The 22,170-nt window shown below is 44.6% G+C and overlaps 1 long non-coding RNA gene across 2 annotated transcripts in view; it reads right to left on the bottom strand.

Moving 5' to 3' along the window:
* Positions 1 to 13,126: 13,126 nt before the first annotated feature.
* Positions 13,127 to 22,170, bottom strand: part of LOC106017289 (uncharacterized) — a 60,954-nt gene continuing 51,910 nt past the window's right edge. The window contains exons 1-3 of one of the 2 annotated variants that reach the window (XR_003500131.3): positions 16,999 to 17,140; positions 15,915 to 16,020; positions 13,127 to 15,532 (exon numbers count right to left, since the gene is read on the bottom strand). This is a non-coding gene — a long non-coding RNA (uncharacterized lncRNA). Of the gene's footprint in view, positions 15,533 to 15,914; positions 16,021 to 16,998; positions 17,141 to 22,170 lie in introns of those variants that run through there. The other variant, XR_011812291.1, reaches the window with a different exon arrangement.

Below are 22,170 nucleotides of genomic sequence, written 5' to 3'. Positions count from 1 at the left end.
TGATTTGTGCATCCTTACAGTTAGATGCTTTTGCCACAAGGATATGTCTGATGAAAACCTAACCTTAGTCAGTGGAAATTATTGTATTTGCAGAGCATTCCCAAGCTGAACTGGGCAGCATGGACTCATCCTGCCTAACTGAGTGTGTTTGCCAGTGCTTCACCACAGAGCCCTTGGCCAGAATCTCTCTACAGTAAATAGGGAGTGGGGGTTACTTCTAAGATATAGTTGATCTGAGCAACTTTGGGAAGAGCACAGTCACTGCAGACATTTAAAGTTAGGGAAGCTCCATCCTCAGAGTGCAGTGTTGCAGCCCAGCCAATAGGAGATGCACTACTGAAGTGATGTGAGTGACAAGACCCATAGTATAGCCCAACAAACCGTACAGGTGTGGTGTCCATGGGCATCCTACGGTGGAAATTAAATCCCAAAAAATACCACAATGGAGGAACTATAAGAAATACATTTGCACATCTCAAGAACTGTCTTCAACAACTCAGAGAACACATGAACTCTGCTAATGAACATGCTATTAGGATTTCAACCAGATTTGTAAGAACAGACTCTTAAATCCCACCCTATGGGCCAAACCCACTCCACATCACTGAAAACAAGCGAGGAAGCCTCATCCCTGGCTCTCGCTAATGCAAGAGGAGTCTGGGGGAAGGTCTGAGCCACACGCATGACGAACATCTCCCAGACAATGAAGCTGACTTGAAAGTGTGTCTGTCTGTCAGAGCATGGATGCAGTGGTGCTCCGCCAGCCGTTAATAGGATTTCATTGTTCAACGGCTGCTTGAAAGTACCCCTCTCTTCTGCTTTCGTGCCGAGATATGATCATCCTCGCAGAGGGCTCTGGTCCTGCACAATCACTATCTTCCCACCAAACAGTTCAGATTACAATGTCTGCCCACCCCGTGAACAAAACGGGGCACCTAATTGAAAGCAAGCGCTTCCTCGCCCCCCTCCCTCCCCAGCACTACCTCGCGTTTTCATCGCGCCTTTTTTCCGCTCTGCGTCAGCTGCGCCTGCCTTTCTTGCTCGGAATAGAAATAATCCCTGCTTCCCCGCAGCAAACATGAAAACCTGTGCACAGAGCACCAGCACTAAATGAGAGCCACTGTGTGGTTTTGAAGGCAGCAATGTTTCAGGGGACGAAAGCTCAAGCCGTGGTTAAAGCAGGACAGAGGGGATGGGACTGCATGGTGGGCAGAGGTTGGTGGGTGGCCATCCTGCAGGATCCATCCTCCAGCTATTGTTTTTCCAGTCCCCCAACTGGAAATGTCTGATTTGCTGTGAAAAAGGGTTGCAGGGGAAAAAAAACACACTGTGGAATATGACATTTTGGGAGCACGCACTGCCTCTCGCTCCTCCAAAATGTGTTGCATGGGCAAAGAGTGCAGCTGTGCTGGTTCAAAAACTGCCTCTCAGTGCTCTTCCCTGTAAGCCAGTGGCATTTTTCGGCTCAAAGGACTGAACAGGCAGGGTCTGGCGGAGTGGTGGCCAAGAGAGAGCAATGGCTGCAGGAAAGCAGCTGCGTCCTGGCTCTGCCAGGCGGCAGTGCCCTTGTGGAGGGCGGGAGCGAGCTGGAAGCCATGGCTCTGGCAGCATTTGCAGATGTGCCAGCCCACATCATGGTGCCATCTGGGTCCCTGAGGCCACTGGTGGAGGTGCCCAGCTCCGCCAGGTGGCTCAAGAACTTCTGGTTAGTGTTTCTCCCTACCTTTGCTTCCTCCAGCAGTGCTGTCTTTCACGATTTTCCCAGCCCCATCCTTTGCAGCTGAGAAATGACAAACCTCTGGCCACGTGATTAGACCGAGAAATTCCAGCTCCCTGCTCCGAACAGGCTGAGGGTAATGAATCTATTGAAAATCAATGCCCCCTATCAGCAGTGAAATTGTTGTTGCAGGAAGAAAGTCACTTGCGGCTGCTGGCTTTGATGGCTCCCTCTTCCCTGGCCATTCACCTGCTGGGCTCAGACCCCTGTTAAGGGGAAAGGGTTTTCTCCATAACAGAGGCGAGAGCACAGAGTAATGATAAAGAGAGGGTTACGTTGAAAAAATGGGGTTTGGTCTGATGGAGGCTTTTCTCTGGGCTGTCACAACAAGCTCCTTCTAATCAGGGTTGCCCTCACAGAGTGCAATGTCCCTCTGTAGCAAAAAGGCAGCCACGCACTGCTCAGAACAGCTGTTACTTGGAAGCAACAAGTAACTACATGTCTTGCTCTGTTTTTTCCCAGTTTGGATACAAATACAATATCTTGTACATCTATAGGCAGAGAACACACTTGAACAGAAAGCCTCGCATCCCTTGCATCCGTTATTATCCCTCACACAACACATTTACATCATTATTAAGTCCCCCCAGCTCTCATACCAACAGCAATCATCTGTCTGGGTGTTATAATGGGACTAGCAAATGTATACATCAGCAGTAGTTTTGGAAGGCTACATTGTGCAAATGGGCAGGTATACGGACTTACTTCAATTTCAGTGTCTCTACTGTAAATTCTGGTGCCTCACTTGTACTTTGGACCAGAAAAAATGTTCTCTATTAAGGAGGGGGTGGAATTGGCTACATTCACACAAACAAGGGTTTGGCCGTACATCTTTCAGACATGTTATGGAAATTAATTTCTCCCAGTCTTCCCCCTCTTTCTTGAAGATACAGAGATACATTTGCATGGATAACATAAAGGCAAAGCTCAGTTAATCATTGTGCCTAACTCATCATACCTTTTTGATGGGCTGATTTTTATTGGATTATTTACCTTGTAGAGTTTCACTAGGTCTAAATTCTTAAAAGGATCCCTCCCATACCCTTCCATAGAGCTGGATTCAACAGCAACAGTTGCCACCTGTTTCTTACCATGCAGTCTTTTTCCTCTCTTCTTTCTAAATGCTTGACACAACTGGGCAGAGTCGACATCCCATTTTCTCCATGTGTGACATTGCTCAGTGGCAGCTGCTAAAAGAAAAGCCCCATCATAATCAGTGTGTTTTGCCTGTAGCATAAGGCATTTCAGAAATATTGAAAAGCTGAAAGGAAATAGAAGATAAGTTGGAAATCATGAGCTGAAATGTGCACTTCCATTTCAGAGATTAAATTAGAAAAATATATTATCGTGTATTTAAAACAGTATCATCAGCCAGCTTGACAGCTCATCTGGGCTCATGCTGGGCTGCTATTGAAGAGACTTGGGCTAGCATCCAGCCTTAGGACTTTCACATCTCTGATATCCAAAGGCTGGTTCAAACTGTAGGGCACTGCTGCTTGTTGGGGAGCAGAAGAGGTTTCTGCTGGAGCATCCCGCTGACTGCAGCACTTTGCAAACTCAAGGACAGGCCAGCATTACCATTTTAAAGTGCTGCTGACCCATCAAGTGTGAGGAGGAATAGGAAAGTAATAATGAAAAATTTGCACAGCTGGAGAAATGGCTCAAATAGAACAGACCTATGGAGAACATAATGGGCAGGTAGGTGTAAATAAGCAACCATTTCCTGGTCATCGGGAAAAGGTCTTTCCTCATCAAAAAAAAAAAAAAAAAAAAAAAGTGTGGCAAGTCCAGAGAGCACTGAGTCAATAGCAGAACTCCCTAGGGAGAAGACTCTGGGCTTGCCAGTCCCTCAGTCTGGCTCCATCACTGAATGTGATGAAAGACTGCTGGGGGTCATGAGTTTACATCTGGACAATATCACTGATTCCTTCCCATTTGTACTCTGTCCTGGAAACATGCTTTTGGGCACAGTTAGAGACAAGGTGGCAAGGGAGGTGGAGCTTAGGTGAACTTTCCTCCTGTGTCAGGATAAAGACACAGTCTGCATTAATATATGCTGATCTCTGCATGTCTCCATTAAATGGTTTTACACATCTGTAATTATTTCCTATATAATTGATTGAAGGGACATTTATTTCAGAACTGCATATTGCTTGCCATCAAGATGAGCTTGGCTCGAACCACCCACAGAGTACAGAAATGAAGCATTTGCTCCCATCAGCCAACTCGGAAGCAAAACCACAATGATGTCTTTGGACATACTGATCCAAGTCAGGGGTCTGTCATTCAAAAGAGAGATTATAAAAAAGGATTGGCTATAGGCTTGATTTTAACAGTGTTACCCCTCTTGAACAGGGAAGCTGCTGAGCAAGGTAGCGTGAGGAGAGCAAGCGGAACTGGCATTAGTTCTGTCCTGTGTGCACCAAGAGCACAGTGCAGCCATTCTTGCAAGGAGCACACATGGGCTAATTACAGTCTTCATCTGATTGATTTTTTCTTTGTCCATTTTGTATTTTTCCAGTAGTGCTTTTAATATCAGAAAGTCCTCTGGCTCTTTGACTCTGCCATTTCAGCTGCATCCTGGGCTCCATTCAAAATTATGATACAATCCCAAAACCTTGAGCGTAAGCCAGGCTCTCTCCTTCCCAAACTGGCAGGCTTCACGAGATGCAATGAACATATTTTTCACAGTTATGCATCTTGCATCTGACTCAGGTTGTTGTTATTATGCAGTAAGTGTTTCAGTCTGAACATTAAAGAAAAGAAAAAATGTCAGGTCCTAAGGGGGGAATAAAATCCACTAATCCAACATAGGCTTTATTTGCTTGTTGACTACCAACCAGTGCTGAGGACGGCGGGACTCCCAGAGCTTGAAACAGGATTAGAGGGTAGGAAATAGGACATTTATTTCAACTCAGATTCTTATTTAAGTTTTTATTCTGGCTACACAGCTAGGTATTTGGACATCTGGCGAAAACTCTTGGCCACACACAAGCTCTGAAAATGTTGTTAATCTGTAAAATCAATATTGTATTTAGGAAATTGCTCACCTACCTGCATGTTAGTGACTACTAATTCATCTGTACACTACGTCTTGTGTTATTAACTATGTAGGAAAAGGCATTACTTTCTTTTTATCTCTCTTGGACAACTTATGCCACCTTGTATTTATGACATGCAATGCAATGTAAATTATATTATTACTGTTGACTTGTATCAGCTGGAATGTTTTAAAAAAAGTTTTGTAAGCAATTTCCAGAAGTGGGATCCGCATGTTGGTTAAAAAGTGCTTGAACACACCTAGCTGATTACATGAGGGTATGCTGGGCATGCACAGATGCAGCGTGGCCCCTCAGATCTCAAAAGACCAGTAGTCCCCCCTGTAACCAGTGCTCTGATTCTCACACTGTTAAAATAATAATCTGAATCTTGCTTTGCTTAAGAATCAGGAGGCTTGAAATAGAGACTGTGGAAGTCAAACAATGGGGTGGTTGCTGTAATTTCCTAAAGCTGTTGTATTTGATTTGCCTTTAACTCAGTTAAGCATCTTGGCAAACCCTTAATTTGAAATCTGTAGAGGCTGAGCATCACACCCTGCTAGGCCTATCAACAGATGGAGGAATTCCTGGAGGCAAAATGTATATCCTCGTGCTACTTTTTTTTCCCTTCATTGTAATACTAATTATGCATTGAAATTATTAGTGAACTTGGAGACTGACAGATTTATGTTTAGTGGAGAGTGCCACTGGAAAAGCGTGGGACTAACAGATGCAGGTGGTAGGGGGTTGCCAGTCATGGGCTGACTTTTGTTTGTTAGCAATGTAAAAGCTGATAATAAACAAGGAAATCAGGTCTGCAGCCCAGAGAGCAGAGAGCGTGGAAAAGATGAAGGTATTTGGATTTTAAATGCACAGCATGAGATGAGACCCAAGATCTTCCCCATCTCTTGAGCTCAGACCAGAGCTGTGAACCTCACGTGCTGGATGTGTAAGATGAGCCATGGGAGCTGCAGGGTCCTGCTCAGTCCATGCCCTTTCCTGAGAGGAAGAAAGCCTGTCATTGTCCTCATGATGCCCTGACAACAAGCCCTCCAAGCCTGCACCCTAGCAGCCCTTCTGCTTCACACCATTGCACTTGGCTCCTAAAGGAGACCCAGGGTACACTAGGCTTGATTCATGGTCTGGAAAAGACCTAGAAAAAAACCTATAACTTCAGTCAGATGTTTGCTTGCCCCTACTGCATATATATTTGACAAATGAACTGGAAGAAACTTAAAAAAATCCATGCATTTTCTCTTTACTTAGCTTGTTAGTGCTTTCTTCATTAATCATTGATATTGGAGCTAGCTAAGTTACTGTGGGAGTGAGCTGACATTATTTTTTCCTCCAAAATAATGTAGGGTTATGCAGGTGCTTACAGAGCACATCTTGCTGGAGTGGAGTTTCCAGTGATGGCACCAGCTGGGTTTGCTCCTGCACCCTCAGGTGAGCTGGCAGGATTGCAGAGCACCTACATCCTACAGCAAACTTCTGTGGCTTCCCTCTGGCATGGTGCATGTTGTCCATCTTCCCCAAAAGGATGGTTCTCTTTACAAGCAAAGGTCTTTAATGGGATGCACATCGCAGCGTACTATTTGCTCCAGTTGCCCTCTGTGTGCTGATATTGTTTTATTTTTAAAACCCTTCAAAATCAGCTGCAGACTGAAAAAACACCCACCCCACCCCCTGGAAAAAAAAAAAAAAAAAAAAAACACAAACAAAAAACAAGTACAGGTGAACGTTAGTATACAACACAGATGGAAATGAAATTCAACCATGCAGAAAGTGCCAATGACTTATTATACATGAACGAGATGGGAAGTACATTTTGTCTAGTCCCAAGGCATTTTAATATAACTGTTCAGCATCTTCTCACCTGAAATGTATCGTCTTATTGATTTTGAGCTGACTTCTGCAGATTGACTCCATCTGCCTATTTGGCTGTCATGCTTTGGAGTCCTCAACTGCCCAGAAAATGGTGCCACTGCCATTCCCAAAGATGCTTTTAATGCAGCTGGTTTAAGGTGAACTAGAACAATAGCCCAAAATGAGAGTAGCCGAATAATAACACCAGCCAGCTGGGAATAACAAGCACACAGCCACAGCTGAGCTCTTCTGCTATGGGATGGAAAATCTGGGTCGTTTTCAGGATTAACCATCTACACAACCAGGATAAAATATTTTCAATTGGAATGAGATTTTGTCAATTTTCACTGTACAACATGGTCGAACAAGAAAGAAATGTCAGGTCACTTATTGCACCAATTTATCTGCCAGCTAAATTGTTCCTTCTCAGGCCTTCTGGCAACATTCAAGACTTCCTCAGATATCTTTCAGACTGCCCCAAGATTTCCTTTTATCAAGTATATAATTCTTTGCAATAAAAACAACCCCATTGTAGTAAAACACCAGGGGAAAAAAAGAGAAAGAAGTAAAACTCTGTAGATATGGGAGTGAAATGAGAGCATCTCCCCCTTTCAAGCCTGGAATTACTTTTCAGGGTTGGTTCACTGATCACAGACTCGGGCTGAAAGGGCTCCTGGCTTGTGTATGCAGCAAGCAAAGTCTGGTGGAGTGTGCAAGGCGGAGGGAAGCCTGGCTGTGTGATTTTGCTGTGCTTATGTTTAACATAATTTTCAGTCATGACAAATTTATGCAGAGTGAGAACATTTCAAAAACGTTAATGCAAATGTAAAATGTACTTAAAAAAAGTACATCCCCTCCTTTGCAGCCTTTGTGAATGGAATCAGTTAACGGTGCTTAAGCCTGCAAATCCCAGGCTCATCTGCACCACGGTTCCCTCCTGAGCGATAAGTGTGCTCCCCCACACGCTCGTGGGACTCACAGGGCTTTCTCTGGTCCTGAAGCTACCTCACGTCCAGAAACACCTTGCTCAGAGCTGCCCAAGTTTGGAAAGTGCTCTTAGGCATGTTATCACTCAAACAAACCCTGGAGAACAAAGTTGAGCTGAGGATCATGGTGAAGGCTTTTTTCCTGAATGAGGACCTGAAGCCTTTGTTCCTTCACAGTGGAGGACAAAGCAGAAAAGATTCCAGCACCTGGAAAAATGAAGCAGGTGACTCTGAGGGCTTCAGCAGTGAAATCTCAAGCACAGTTCCCCAACTTCAGCTCGCCTGATACTTCCTTTCATCTCTATTGGAGACGATCCAGCTCTACCCAGCAGCTCCCGTAGCTCAGCAAAACGATCAGAACAGCGTGCCAGTAATCCTGACATAACGAGAATGACACATTAATCTCACAGCTGGGCATAGCCACCAGTGGACAAAACTGGCATGAGGGAATTGAAGGAGCATTGCACCATTTGTGGGTTGTGCTGTTCAAGGCAACCCAGGGCACCAGTCCCCTAAAAGGCACTGGTGATTTTGAACACAAGGTGCTTAATGAGGTGCAGAGATAAAAAACAGAAATAAAAACAACAAAAAAATTGCTTGTCTTTATGTAGCTTTGCTTTTTGGAAATTAATCACAGCAGGTTAGAAGGTCCAACACATTTTTAAAGAGATACATAAGTATGGTATTTTTTCTTAAAATAAATAAAAAAAAAAGCGTGGTAGCAGTACCACTGCCAGCATTATTCCCAATGGGGAACAACAGGGGCTCTGCTAAGCAGACAGCACTTCACCTTAAGTATTAAGCTAATTCCCCTGTACCATCAGGAGACAGCTTTCCTGCCAATCACTTCAGGGTGCATGACAGCTCATGGCTTAACTGCACCTATCTTGTATCATTTAACCAGATAGTATCTGTTTTGACATTCATGACTGAGATACTTGGCTTGTAATTGGGAATGAGTATAACAGAGCAGAACAGAGTGATTTCCTTTCCCAAGGATGGTTGTTAGGGTGACATGGCACTCTGGTGCTTAACTTAGCTGCACAACAGAAACCCTCCTATTAATGTCACAGACTAGGGCAAACAAAGACTTGTGCATGACTGCAAACCCCGTGGAGAAAAGGTGACATGTCCCAGAGGTACACAAGCAAGCTAACACTGACTGGTTGCTGGTGATCTTGTCTATACTTGTGCACTGAATCCAGACCTTTGCAGGTGTTGGCATTAAGTGGGGGAACACGTGGCTGCTGTGGGGCAGGCAGGATGCCCTGCTGCAGGATAAAGCTCTGGGCATCATCATGACATGGGCCCGACCAGCATCCTGTGCTTGCATGGTGCGTTATTTGGCTTCGCTCTGTAATATCTTAGGAGACTTTCTGGATTATGGAAGTATGCTGTCTCCTGCCTTGGTTGGTATTTGACTTCCTCTGTTCACAAAATGGAGGAAAACGTGCAGAAATCTGCATTGGTGGCTTCTGCTTTCAGCTGAAGAGGACAAGTGTACAGTGCCTGAAGAAGGCGAGCCAGCGCTGCCCTATTTCACACCAACCACACAGCTGGAGTGTTCTTTATTTCAAGTAGGCCAACACAAAAACTGATGCTGAATTTTAGATTTTCACTTGTATCAGAACCAGGGTGGAGAAAGGATAGATTTTACACTTGCATGTCAGAACAATACTATTATTCTTCCTGAATGCCTTTGATAAAGGAAAACTGACAAAGCTATTGACAGCACAAACCAGGAAGAATTATGAGACTGGAAGAGGAGATTCAGTTCCTTGAGCTGTTTGATGTAACCATTACTGTCGGGTAAGAGTCCTAATTAATGCAGGTATCTCATTCTAATTGCATGGATCAGGCTGCTTTGTCTTTTCAATAATCTATAGAGCTGTACCTGGCATTAATCTTATTAATGGAACGATTACACTGCCTACAAATTAATTTCCAGCATGAGATTATCTATGGGATGTGCTTGTGTGCAAAGGGATTTCTTCCTTTTGAACTGTAAGAATGGGAATCTCCCAAAGTTCTCCAGATTTTAGGATTTACACTCTCAAAGTTGGCCCCTGCTATAATAAATAAATAAATAAATACCTGTCAGGTATACTCCTGTAGGGTCCATCTATTGCAAGTATGTGTTTACATAGGCCATATATCTATATATTTTTCAAGATGAATAAGAAAGCAGGCATTAGGCTGAAAACTCTCTCAGAGGCATGCACTGCCTCTTAGCCTTGCTGGCAGCAATGATCTTGGACAGTGTGCATGAGGGCAAACAGCTCCAAAGCTGCCACAAGCAGTGTTCACCCCTGAACAAAACAATAATCCCTCCTGCTCTCTGGAGGTAATCTTCCCAGCAAATGGGAGGCCCTTCTCACCCAGGAAAAAAAATAACCAACACACACACATAAAACTCACAAAAAATGTTGTATAAACTAACGGTCAAAAGAAAATCCCCTCTCAAAAACTGCCATTTCCAGAGTTCCAGTTGTTATTATAGGCAGTTGTGCTCTTTTCCTCCTCATGTTGGTGCAGGAAAGTTAAATGCCTCATCATTTAGATTTCTATTAGAAACACAAGCAAAAATTGAAGTGACAGCAATAAAACCGTGGCATGTTTCAGCCACCAGTGACATTGATGTCTGAAGCTTGGCACTGTCAGGATGTCTAATAAAAACAAGATTGAAGTGACAAAAAGAAACAACCTCATGCCAAAGCTTTAATTTGTGTACACCTCCTTGGCTTTAGGTGCTGTGAGTCCGAGTGGGATGTGCTGAGCTGAGACCCTGCTCCTGGGGCCACTCGTGCCTCTACTTAACCAAAAGACACCAAGCTGGGCTGCATTAAAACCCTCGAAGCAAACCCATATGTCTCCATGTCATGGAGCAGAGGTGGACACCACCTGAGTAACTGGAGGCACTTAATTTCCCTGAAAGTCACCGCGCGTTTAAGACACGTATTGATTTCCGTACCGTGTTAGTACTTTATGAGTGATTTCTTATGTAAGTGTCAGGTGAGAGACATGAATGGAGACCTAATTAAAGTGTATACAAAGTACACGCAGTAAATCTCTTTGGCAATGTCAGCCTGCTTTAGAGCAGCCCAGGAGAGCAAACAAGATGGCATAAATGAAAGATAAAGAAATACTAATAGTCTGCGATGTTCCCAGAGCGGCAGCTTAGCTTGTGAGCTGCTAGCATGAAGTGGCTGAGATACTGAAGGAGAAAAAGTGCAATTCCTGGGGCACATTCCGCAGACCTAAACCATGGTAATTTTGCTCTTAAATAACAAATTTGTGTCCCTCTCCTGTGTTGTAGCCATTATTCCACAACAATTTAAAATTAATGCTCTCTCTCCATCAATGATCCATCCCATTAGATTTTCATACCCACAAGAGAAAAAAGAGGGCAGCAAATACCATGGAGGTGAAAATAATTATTTTAGCATTAGAGGTAAGTCAGTACCAGGACAATGATCTGTTACTTGTTCTGTGACATTCAGCTGGTGCTGCTGTCCTTTGAGGAGAATTGGACCTTGCTTACCATGAGCTAGGCAGGATCCCAGGGTCCTTCTGCTCAGATTTTGGATGGCTTGCAAGGCTCACATGAACTAACAGTTTTGCAGCAATGTATTCAAAAGCAAAATGATTTTGTAAGTGTCTGTCAGGATGGATGAAAACAGATGCAAGTTTTCTCTGCCTTCAGTCCCGGCTAGGCAGAAATTCTGGTCTGGAAGTTTTACACAGCTGCTTTCTGCTTTTGGGAAATACCACGGCCAAGGTAATAAATACTAGTGGAAATAAATACCACAGTATATTGGCTTGGGCATAGCACTGCACTAACTTATCTCTACAGCTCTTTGGACTGGAGCTGGCTTGTGTTTCTGCACAAAGAAGCTAGGGTCCAGGTCAAGGTATTAAACACCTGACTCCCCATGATGACTGCCCACATCTGAATAACTGTGGGTTTGGGGTGGATGTTTTCCTTATCTTCTGAAGATGTGACTCAGGAGTTTTTTCAAAAGGTTATTACTTCTCTTATTTAAAAGGCTGGTCCAAATTTGGCACCATAGTCCCTCCAAACTCCCCCACTGGTCCTTGGACAAGGAGAAAGCTATTCCCAACTTTTTATCTTGGCTGGGTGGCCTGGGACCTATTTAAATTTTATTCATCCATTCTCTTCATTAAGTCTGCACTGGGATGAAAGTCTTCTCTTTTAACCTCTGGGTTTCCTCACCTTGTGCCTGTGCCCCTCCTGGATATTGTGTTGGAGCAGTACACGATGAGAAAATCTGCTCGTTTGTGAAGCCAGTCATTAATAAGAAGCAAGATGGCTTTACCACGGGGATGCCAGCATTACTTGGCTGACAATGTCCCTTACGATCCTGGAGAGATTTTAATGGATTGAACAGGTTGATGTTGTCATTTTCAATTTGCTGAACCATCTGACAGTGTTCCCAACAATTAGCACGCACAAAATATGAAAATATGTTACCTTTTACATTAAAAAAAAAAAAGAATATGGGAAGCTGCCTAGTCTCTGGAGTTGTATAATAACTTGTTATTATGAGGTGCTTGCTTTGACTTTAAATAGATTTTGGTACAGCAGAGTCACCCTAACCTTGGGATAAATTTAGCTGTCGCCTGAGTCAGTGCAGGGGTTTGGGATCATTAAAAGCTGATCAGGAATTAGTGCGTGGCACCTGCGGTTGGGGCTGCAGGATGCAGCAGCTATGCCTGTGTAGCCCAGGGGTGGGCGGCACTGGTGGTCCAAGGACATGGGGTGCAGGAGGGGGTGGATGCCCAGACCCCTGTGTGTGGTGCCCATGGTGTCGCTGCCTGCACCTCTGTGAGTCCCAACCCGCTGTTACACAGCAAAGTGGAGGAGGAAGCAAAAGGATTGCCCAAGGTCATGGACGAAGAGGAAAACCAGGACAAATTAACACCCACAGACCAGGAGGTGCTGCGAGGGAGGTTGCTCAGGCTGGCTTACCGGGATTAAAGGTTGCTTTTGTTTCTGCAGTGGACAAGAGATTGTGAAACAGCTGTCAGCTAAGGAGAGACTGAAAAGAACATCTAATGTCAAAACCCCAGCGGTAGCAGGCATTTATTTTTTTTAAATGCAATAGCAGCTGCAGTCATTTTAGACCCTCCATTAGTTATATTACAAAGAAATACATCTGGATCCTGGCAGTGGGGCTGATGCTAGCACCAGAGGGACATGGGGTGAGCTCCTCTGTGTGCAGGGTGGGCTAAGAAGGTTCCCAAGCTCCCCAGCAAGCTGTGGGGTTCATGTGGAGGCTCTAGGCAGGAGGATCTGTGTACGGGAGGCAGGGCTCAGCCCCAGCTTTTCCCTTCCCATCCCTCAGTATTTCACACAGCCATGTGTTGGGATGCCCCTGTCCTATTGGGCACATCCACTGCTTCCACTTGCCTTTTTTCCTTCTGCACCAGCTGAGGAGGTGAAGGGGTTTGGAGAGCAACAGGGGAGCCATTTGGAGTGCGTGTGGCTTTTATGCAGACAGAAATCCTTTAAACAAAGCAACCAGTCTGGGCTGGGTGACGTGCCCCCACCCAGGACGAGGGCAGGAGGAAGACCTCCTCTCTCCAAGCCCTGTCAGCAGGGAAGTGACCTCCATTCTTCACCGCCGAGCAGCAGATGATGAGTAATGGCTCAGGCTCTGCTACCTGTGCTAAGGCAGGTCCTGGAAGGCAGGAGGCTGGAGAATGCATCCATCTCAGTGCTGAGAGCAGCGTGAGGAAACCCACAGCCAAATTCCTCTTCCTCTTCCTATACACAACCAGCTGGGCTTGCAGCCAGGATGGGGAGACCGAAAGAGCAGAGGGGAGCCCCTGGACTGGCACCTGACCTCTATGGGAGGATTGAGAGGTGCTGGTGGCTGCAGCTTCCCATGCCGCGAATTTCCATCTATTTAACCTCAGGAGACTCCTCCGGTCCTTTGCCCATCACTCGTAGGACATGAAAGGCACAGCCAGAAGGGCTGCGCTGCGGCAGCCAAGTGTCTGAGCCTCCGAGCCTCAGCCTCACGCGTGGGTGGGAGATAGAAGTCTCCTCCTCGAGCATCAAAACCCTGAGCCAGAAGTGTAGGAAGCTTTTTGTTTCCTTGCAGGTTTTCATGCTGCTTCTCCCAGAGACAGTTTTGAGAAAGACTGTCAGAATATCTTCAACAAAATACTAAAGAAACACACTGGGAACTGTGAAGGCTCAGATTTGAATATAAATATGAACTGACAAGCTGCTTCATGTGGTATCATTAAACTTCACAGTTAGACTTTTTTTGAAAACCAAATTATCATGTGAAGATATGTCTGCAATGTTAAACTTGAGATGAAAACTGCTTATTTTTCTGTTTAGGGCAATAACCACTAGAAGGAAAAGTTTCTGCGATTCAATGTTTAACAGGGTTTTGATTTATTTTTACATTTATCGAAGCTTAATTATGAACAATATTCTCAATACTGCAAACACGCGGGGTTATAAAACCGAGGAAAAAGCGGGATGATTTGAAGATTATTTGATGCTCCGAGGTCTGGCTGGGCTTGCACCGGGACAAGACAGCGGAGCCCGGTGACCGCTGGATGTCACTGTTAAGTCACGCAAACACCGGCAGGACCCGAGGAGTGCCCCGTGCCTCCTGCATCCCCTGCCCCACACTGTCCGGGGGGCTCAGGGGTTAAGCTCTAGCAAGGCCCTCTCCTGCTTTTGGGACAACAAACAAACAAAAAACACGCTTTTTTTTTTTTTTTTCCTTAATTTTTCCCCCCTATTATAATTTCAAAGAGCTATGCAAAGTTCAAAGCGCTGAGGCAAAGCTACTTGGGTGAAATTTAGGACAGCAGGAAAACAAAGCAAGGTTTTGCTTTATCCTCCCAAACAAATCCCCATACTTCAATCACTGTAGCACAGCAATGTGGGGTTGGTTCGGATGCACAAGGCGTGGGGATTGCTGGCAACTTGATTTTGCTGCTATTAATACCACAGGAGCGAACAGGAAAACCGGTGTAATTCTTTGACAGAAACCAACCAGCTTAATGCTAGGTCAGAGCACTGAAACCTGCTGTGACCTGGGTGTAGCCCTCAGGACTTTCCTTCTCCAGTGCACAAATACGTGGACCAAGTCCTGAGATTCCCTAACACAAGCAGATATCTAGGTAGTGTTCTCCTGAAGAAGGATATAAATGCGTTTCTCCTCTTTTCTCCCATTTCCCTTTGTTCACAGCTTTGACAACACGGTTGTTTTCTGTGCAGATTTTGGACAGTGTGTGCTTCTCTGTATTTTTAATGCCAAAGCCATGGAAAATGGGCTCATATTATCAAAGCATCACTCAGGAGCAGGCTTGCTTCTCTCGCCATTTTTACTAGAAAGTGGCCTGTTTTTTCTTAATATGCCATCACAAAAAAATTCCTTTGAAAAAAAAGGGCCTGTTCCTGAATTCACAATGGGCTGTGACAAACCGTGAATTTCAAACAGTTTCACATTTCATTGCAAACATTTCCCGCTCCTCTTCACACGAGCAAGTCAACACAGATGCTTGCTCCAGCCCCATTGTGGCTCCCTGTCGGTGCTGCAGGGCTGATTCCCACCGATGTTAATCTGGGGTTGCTCCTCTGATGGCAGGGGCTTTGCTGCCATAGAACTGAGCTCAGCCTCATCACATCTTGCTTTAAAAATCCCCTGCCCAGTGATGCCTTTAAGGATGCGTCGATGGCTGAAGGGCTGTTATCGTGCTGTTGTGGCTGGCCATCGAGGCTGATCACTGCTGCCTTGTAATGTTTTCCTGGGGCTCAGTGCTTCACGAGGATGTTCTGAGGTGATTTAGAGCAACAGGGGCTGGGGAAGGACCTGCTGAAAGGACAAGGTTTATTTCTCTTACCTTTGGACAGTATATTCATGGTGACTTCCTGTCACTGTGTGCTAGTTAGTGTGATGGGATGATGACTTGTTGTGGAGCTTTCTCAGAGCAAACATACCATAATTTAATCCTTTTGGGGCCAGACTCACAGGTGCTCAATCATATGTGATGGACAGCTTCTCTGTTTCATTTTTCCCCCTGTAGCCCCTGTTTCCCATGACCTTGGCTGCGTTGTGAAACCCCAGGGGCAGAGGTGGTACCAAGCACTGACCCTGGCACAATGGCTTTGCAGAAACTGCAGAATTGCTTGTAAAAAGCGTCATCCCCAAAGCAAATGGTGTTGATAAGATAAACCTCTTTGTGAAATTTACTTACCCCTTCCTTCGTCCAGCGAGTCCAAATTCACTTCACTTATCCCCTTCTTTCATGGATCCCAAAATCAAAATGCTCACTTTTGTCCATTTGCCTTGATTGGTGTCAGCTGTAATAAAACATTGCTGTGCTTCAACCTAGGGAAACTTAGCCAGGTGTTTGAGGCTAACCAAAGTGTTTTATTCTCCCCAGCTGCTGTCAGCTAAAGTAATGACAAAATAGATCTCCAGAAAGGAGAAAACACTCTCAATCCCTGAAATATGTTTTGAGTGTACATATAAAAATACTAGGTATGGGGAGGGCTTAGATCACATCTCGTCTCGCTGTCATCTCACCAATTTCTTTTATCGCCAAGCCTCCTTCCCACTGCCCCGGTTCTGCTCCCCACTCATTTTAGCTCTTTCCTCCTCCCTCTGATCTCTGACATTGCCATGAATAGTTCAGTCCGTCTTTGCTGAGGAAAAAACGAAATCAGCTCATGCAACGCTGGTGCAGAAGACAGCGATACTAACACCTGGAGAAACAACTCGTTTTAAGTGCAGGGTAGGAGTCTCCAATCCGGTACATTTTTCAGATTTGTGTGAGAAATCGGGGAAACGTCAGCTGCAGTAGTTGTTTCTGACTTCATCGGGATTTCACTCCATTAAACCATGTGGAAAGTGAGGTGGGCAGGGAAGGAGGGAGCTGAGCTAACGGGGCTGGGAGGGCTGGCACTGGAGGCAGAGAGCAGGGAGAACCTGGGCAGGAGCACTGCTGTGATGTGAGCTCTGATGTGTGGGAGAGTCAGAATGGGGCAAAACATAAGCAAATTGAGGTGGGAAAGGGTAAAAACACAGGACTAGGAGAGGCCAGAGCAATCACCCAGTCCAGCTTGCCACTTCTACAGGTGGTCGAGTGCTTGAAGCTCTGTTCAGAGCAGTCCCTGCAACACATACCCCTGCCTCCAGCCATGAACTCCCCATTGCCTGCTGGCAAAATAAACCTCTGGGCTTCAAATCTGACACTGTTTGCTCCTGTTGCCCTAGCTGAGCACCAGCCCACCCATCACCTCTACTGAATGCCAGCACGAAGAAAGATACAGACATACCCGAAGAGATGATTTTGTAGGTTGGCATAATTCAAAGTAAAGGGGCTACAGAGCTGACTCCGAGGTGCCAAGATGAAAGTTGCTGAGAGCGTCAGAAACGTTCAACATGGGAATAACACCAGCAAAAGACAACCTAACAGCAATAGTTTTCACAAAGACCTCAGATTAACAGTGGAGAGGAAATCAGACGCAGGAGTCTGTGTAGATGGAGACTGTTTAGAGGTCATGCTGCTGCTGTACGAGATGCAGGGGAGGGACCTGCTGCCGAGTACATCTGTGTGTGTTACCCCTGGGGAGCAGGAAAAAAGCTGAGCATCCTTTAAGCACTCGAATGCTTTCAGCCATATAATGTTTGGATTAGGACCCACTTGAAGGTGCAGAGTGCACACTTGCTAAGTTTCAAACTGGCAGAGATGTGCTGGTGCTTATTATGAGGTGAGAAGGAGAGAGGGAATGTCCTTATCGCTCAATCAGTTACGCGCAGGTAGAAGATAAGAGGAGCTTCTGAATGAGGAAATTAAAATTATTATTATCCAGACAAAGCCATTCTGCGATGCCCGTATTCCTCCTGAAATGACAGTAATGGGGAAAAGATATGTGAGTGCCAGCAGGAAGAAAACAACCCTGGATTTTGCATTCGGAGGTGACAGGAGCGCAGGAGGGGCAGCAAGGGGAGAGCAAGCACTGTGGGGTGGATGCTCAGCACCATCCTGCACGGTGCTGCTGCTGGGCTCCCCGTCCTGCTCACCAGCAGCCTGCAAACCAGAGGGAGCTCCGAGCAGAGCAGCAGTGCTGAGCTGATTAGGGGGCAGGAGAGATTGATTTATGATGAATGAATAAATAGGTGAGATTAAAGCGTGGCTAAACGGCAAGGAAGGGGAAAGAGCCTGGAAATATTTGAAGGGTGTTAACGGAGAGAAGGGATAAATTAAGGCGGAACAAGGGGCTTTAGCTATGAGCAATAGGATGAAATTAAAAGGGAATAATCAGATTTTATGTATGTGGCTTACCTAAATAAGGGGGCAGCTCAGAATAGCTACTCTTCACTTGCTCCCCAGAGGATACCTTGTGCTGCACAAAGACTGCTTTGAGCACTCTGGTTGTGACGTTAGCCCTGTGAAATAAGAGGCATTGCTACAGAATTGACAGTGCCCTTCACACTAGCGCTTCGGCTTATTCCTTACCAGCCTCCCCATGTAGACAACAGGTATTTATCAGTGTACTTTTTTTTTTTTTTTTTTTTTTTAGGAACGAGATTTAAGCCTGCAAAATAATCCCCTCATTGGACATGCAGAAGGAACTGCATTACTTGGCAGATCTGAAAACAAGTCAGACAACAGAGAGGGGAATTTATGCAAAAGACCACGGGGGAGGTTGGCTCCTGGCAGCCCCATGTTGCCCACCCTGGTGCAGATTACCCCCCACGGCAGCCTGGTGCCCACAGATATGTGGCCATTGCCCACCCAACTGTCCAGGCTGGGATGCTGCCCCAGAAGGAGTTTGTGGCATTTCCCCTGGCATTTTTTCCAGGCAAGGTCTTCCCTGGAAGGACAAAGCACTTTTCCAGGAGTTGCAGAGTACATTCTTGTTGCAAATAAGTGGGCTTAGCCCCAACTCGTCCATCTTAATAGAAGTTATATAATTTTCCTTGATGGTTCTGATTTTCTATCCCATTAATAATAAAAAAGCTTCTCTGCTTATATATAATGCAATTCAACAGTAAGTCTCTGAGGAGGATCAAGACCACTTTGGCTTCCCATCAATTTGATACCAATCCCTCTCCTGTTAAATAACTCGAGCGTGAGAACGGTGACGGGGAGTGGAGATTCAGCCCAGCACACACAGCTTTGAGCCTGGCTTTTTTTTTTTGAAGACAGCAAAAATCCTCTGACTGATGTCAGCAGCCTTTCCATCACCTCTCGGGAGGCAGATCCAGGGGAAGAAAGCCTGTGCTTGCACCTGATTCCAATCACAGTGCTGCAATGACCTGGGTGGGGTGAGGCAGACCCCAGCTACCTGAGGACTGGCCCAGAAGACATCACACGAACAGGCAGCGATCATTTTTCTGACGCACACATTTCAAATTGGTGTCTGGAAAAGGGCTTGTTAGTCAGCGTGTGCCAAATGGAATACTTCATGACAGCACTAATTAAAATAAATGAAACTTGACTTTTCAAGATGATGATTTTTTATAGCAAAGTACAGTAGTTTGGAAACATCTTTAATTTAATTGCAAAATAGTTTCTCTGGTTATTTACTTAGAATTGTCTCCCATTGCAGAGCTGCACCAGTATTCAGGATGCACACTCTTGATTTCGACATTTCACATTACATTATCAAGTTAATCTACCCAAATCGTTAACCCCCAGCAGGAAAGATTTTTAATTATGTAGATTCACCACGCGTTTTTCAAGAACTCTTATTTCTATGAGTTCAACTGCCATGTACTGTAGGCAGAAGAAGGGCACTGTCCTTCTGCACTTGATTTCACAAAGCAACATATTGAAATCCACCAAATTTCAGCAAATATATCTTATTCACAACAGAAAACAGTTAATGCCCTGGAGAATTCCTGCCCTCCTGGAAAGAAACACTGATGAGCACTTTGGTGAGCAGCAGGGCAATTTAGAGCTATCTGAGCTTTTTTTTTTTTTTTTTTTTTTTTTTTTTTTTTTTTTTTTTTCCCCTAACACAAGCTAGTTTATTTCAGTGTAACTCAGTTCTGACTTACACCTCAGGATGTAATATCTGAATTGAGCTGAAGCTAACTAAAAAGTGGTCATGAGTTTATAGTCATAGTTGGTCCTGCTCTTATGTAGGTTAGCAACCATATCAAAATAATATCAAAAGCTTTGGGAAGTGGATGGAGGAAGGATGCTGTGTCAGCTTTCCCACAGTTGATAGGTGTTGGTTTGAACCCTTATCTCTCTTGTACCATCCCCAATGGAGGGCATGCCAGGGTGGGTGTGGCAGCAGGGACTCAGCTGTCCTCTCCAGGGCTGGACTCATCCTGGGAAAGGCTTAGTGCTGGGGGAGAAAAACATCAGTATTGTAAATGCTTGAAAAATCAGCAAGTCACAACTGGCAGAAGTCCAGCCCTCCACAAAATTGTGCCGATTTACTCATCCAAATCATTATCAGAGGCTGAATAGCATTTGAGAGGAAACAATTGCACAAAAGTGTGGTGTTCTCTCTATTAATGTCATTGGCAGGGTCAGGAGCAAGGATTCATACCATCAAGTGTACAGCCTATACCAGATGATAAATGATGGCAATAATCCCACAGGAAGGGAGACATTTGAAATGCCAGGGTATGTCCTCCAAAAGGGATGACATGAAATTCTTCTGACTTGTGCAGCCAAGCCCCAAACACAATACAGAAATGAAGAGCTTAGAAAGCTGAGTGTGTTTTAATTGAATCATAGAAATATCCTGTTTCTGGAGGCTCTGGACAATGAAGACATCAAAGCACAACTGGGAAGAATGAAACATTTTGTGGCAACTGATTTTACAGCTTTTGGAGTTTCAGAATGCTGAAGTGATTCCCTCTATGGAAGATCATTATGTGGAAGTCCCCAAAAATATATTGGCTGGTATCTTGGTACTTTTTGCAGGAATGTATGTCCAGTGTGGTACAATAAGATCACAAGTTATGTCTCTGAATGCAAGACCAACATTTAGGCACTTCTGAAAAAGTTTGCACACTATAAATTCATGATCTGTGAAAATCCAAGTTTATCAAAAGCTTATCGAAGAGCTACAGCTCAGCTGCCACAGTTCGTATCTCTATGTTGAAGTACCTGGTGCAGCCACCAGTGGGAATCACATAGTGATTTTACAGGTGTTTGGAAGCTTCCTGCGTGACAGCTTGTATCAAAGGAAGTTCATTTCAAGTCTTGTTTTCCTTATTCTTGCATCTGAAGCCAACAAAATCTCTCATCTGTCAGCCTGTGTAATGTTTTAGCCATTGCTCTACCGAAGTTAGTAACAACATCTCTATCTACTGCTACAGACATCATTATTTTTTTGCCCTGCACTGCACTCAGAAGTCTCAGGTAGAACCAGAGTTATCACCGAGTCTGTACCTAATTTAAACGTCAGTCTAATATCAGACAAGCTACTGCACCACCAGTATAAATATGTGCTCTGTGATCCTGGGAACAGACTTGCAACCAGCAGCCCTTCAACACATTCTTTCTTGGTTCACATCTTTCTTGCATTTCAGATTGACCAGGATCTTACTAAAGACAAATTTGACAACACCAAGAATGAACAAGCTGACTCTGTCCTCTTCACTTTTGTTACCTGCCTGTTGCTATTCCCAGAGCCATAAATGCTGGCTGCTACCAGCAGATATATGATTACTGAACACAGGAATGAATGAAGGAAAAGAGAAAAACACAACACAACTACTTCATTTCAGACCCTGTAAGTGAAGAGGCTGAGGCTGCTGTCTCTGTTGGGCTGTGGTAGAGATATGCTGAAGCATCTACATGTGTTCCTTCTGGAAGATCTCCAGACATAGTAATCTAGTCATGGCTGCATGTCATATGTTTCCAGATTGGCAGATGATATCTAATTTAGAAAACTACAACAAAACATACAAAATAAATAAAAACAACCAACATGAAACAAAAAATTGGCCTGGCTCTCCTAATGGTCCTTTAGGGAGACGTGTCAGTGCTTCCAGGAGCTGCTAGATGTGTGAGCTTTTTGAGCTTTATATCAGGATCAACAGGAATGGAGAGAGCTCAGTACTTCAGAAAAACAAACAAATAAGCAAAACAGCTTGGATATATTTTGTACAATTTTTGATATAAATGAGGTAGAGAGTGTGGAATTATTTTAATGGATTTAATGGCAAAAACAGAGCAAAACAAAACACACACAGAAAAAAACAAAACTTGGGGCACATTATCTTCTCAAACTGGAATGTATCAGGAATAGTTTGGAAATCGGCAGCCCAAATCTTCAGCTATTACTGATCTGCCTGGAATTTAAGTGAAATCAAACGAGCTCTGCCAACTTACAGGAGCTGAGGATATGGCCTGATGGAATTACACAAGCATGAATACACCGTACGCCTAAAGAGAATTAGACCCATTATTTTTAAAAAAGCAAAGCTTGATTAAGGATGTTCAGTATAAGTTTAGAAAAAAAGAGCACTGTCAT

Source organism: Anas platyrhynchos, chromosome 12 (genome assembly GCF_047663525.1).
Source record: "Anas platyrhynchos isolate ZD024472 breed Pekin duck chromosome 12, IASCAAS_PekinDuck_T2T, whole genome shotgun sequence".
Taxonomy (NCBI): domain Eukaryota; kingdom Metazoa; phylum Chordata; class Aves; order Anseriformes; family Anatidae; genus Anas; species Anas platyrhynchos.
This window is presented reverse-complemented; position numbering and strand designations above follow the sequence as displayed.